Here is a 2,249-nt window from a genome sequence, read left to right as displayed (position 1 = left end):
GGGTGTGTGTGTGTGTGATCAGATGGATGATGATAACGATGATGATAAAGATGTTGATGATGGTGATGAGGATGATGATGATGATGATGATGATGATGATGGTGGTGGTGGTCATGGTGCATATGTATCTCTATGCATGTATATGTTGATCTTTTGACTCAGTTCAAACCTAGCTGAGTAGATACAACGTTTGATCGGAAAGTCACAACACTGGTACTATAAAAAGAAAACTACAACAAACAAACCAACATAAACAAACCAGCACTGGTTGTCAAGTGGTGGGTGGAGGACAAACATAAACATTAAGACACACTAAGACAAGGTGGCGAGCTGGCAGAAACGTTAGCACGCCGGGCGAAATGCTTAGCGGTATTTTGTCTGTCTTTACGTTCTGGGTTCAAATTCCGCCACGGTTGACTGTGCCTTTCATCCTTTCAGGGTCGATAAATTAAGTACCAGTTACGCACTGGGGTCGATATAATCGACTTAATCCCTTTGTCTGTCCTTGTTGGTCTCCTCTATGTTTAGCCCTTTGAGGGCAATAAAGAAATAACAAACATTAAGACACACATGCATACATGATACATACATATATGTGTGAAGGGGCATGGTTCAGTGATTAGTGCGTTGAGCTCACAAGCATGAGGTAGTGAGCTCGATTTCCAGACCAGGCTGTATGCTGTGCTCTTGAGAAAAGCACTTCATTTCACATTGTTCCAGTTCACTCAGCTGTAGAAATGAGTTGTGACATCACTGGTGTGCCAAGCTGTATCACCCTTTACCTTTCCCTTGGATAACATTGGTGTCATGGAGAGAAGAGGCTGATATGCATGGGCGACTGCTGGTCTTCCATAAACTATCTTGCCCGGACTTGTACCTCAGAAGGGAATTTCTTGGTGTAATCCTATGGTCATTCATGAATGTAGATGGTCTTTACCCTTTCACCCTTTATATGATGACGACCAGCTCACCCATTGGAGATGACGTCTGAGCGTTCAGCTTTTGCCAAATGACCCGCATAAATGATTTATTTATAGTGATCAAATGTTCCTGCCACATTATTAGCTCACTCTCTCTACATCAAATCGATGCAGTCTGAATAGGTGCACTGTGTGCCACATGTCAGGTGTCAAAGTGATCATAGAGCAACGTGAGATGAAGTGTTTTGCTCAAGAACACAATGAACCACCCAGTCTAGGAATTGAAATCACGACCTAGTGATCATGAGAACAACATCCTAACCACTAGGCCGTATGTGTGTGTGTGTGTGTGTGTGTGTGTGTGTGTGTGTGTGTGTATGTATGTGTATGTGTATATGTATATGTATATGTATGTATAGATGTGTGTCGCCTCCTCTGCCATTTGACAACCAGTGTTGGTTTCTTTACATCGCTGTAACTTAGCAGTTCATCAGAAGACACCAATGGAATGAGTACCAGACTTAAAAATAAGTCCTGGGGTATCAATTTGTTCAACTATACTCATCAAGGAGTGCCCCAGTATGGTCGCAGTTCAATCAATGACTGAAACAAGTAAAAGATATACACTGAAACACACACACACTCATTTACATATATATAAATACATACCTGCAGGCACTCACACACATTCTCACACACACACGATATTTTTTAGATATTACAGCTAAATACTTTTCCGGATAAGGTAGCGATGATGAAGTGTGAAGATTCCAAACTACAGTTAATATCAATGTAAAGGGGAGACAACTTTTGTTGACTTGGATTATTTTAACCATTGACTCCTTAACATTTTAACTGTCTGTCCCCTGCTTACCCCAACTGAACATTCTTGAATACATTTTGAGGCGGTGGTGGTGATTATGGTGGGAGGGGTGGATGTAGCGGCTTCGTCTACATCCGACCTGGTAGAAGTAGCAGCCAAATGACTTTGTCTTAGAAAATTGAGAGAAGTTCACTGGATGTGTGTGAGTGTGTGCACACGTGCATGTGTGTGTGTGTGTGTGTGTGCATGCGCGCATGTGCATGTGTGTGCGCATGTGCATGTGTGTGCGTGTGTACACGCGCGCTCATGCATGTGTATCTGTGTATGTGTGTGTGTATATATATGTGCATATATACATGCATAAATACATACAGACATATATATATAGATACTTACATACACACACACGCACACATACATATAGATAGATATATACATACATATGTATATACATGTATATATATATATATATATATATATATATATATATGTGTGTGTGTGTGTGT

The 2,249-nt window shown here is 41.0% G+C and overlaps 1 protein-coding gene across 3 annotated transcripts in view; it reads left to right on the top strand.

The window, feature by feature from the left end:
- LOC106872390 (putative protocadherin beta-18) overlaps positions 1-2,249 on the top strand; it is a 235,864-nt gene that overhangs the window by 159,881 nt on the left and 73,734 nt on the right. The window lies entirely within an intron of this gene.

Source organism: Octopus bimaculoides, chromosome 14 (assembly GCF_001194135.2).
Source record: "Octopus bimaculoides isolate UCB-OBI-ISO-001 chromosome 14, ASM119413v2, whole genome shotgun sequence".
NCBI lineage: Eukaryota > Metazoa > Mollusca > Cephalopoda > Octopoda > Octopodidae > Octopus > Octopus bimaculoides.
This window is presented reverse-complemented; position numbering and strand designations above follow the sequence as displayed.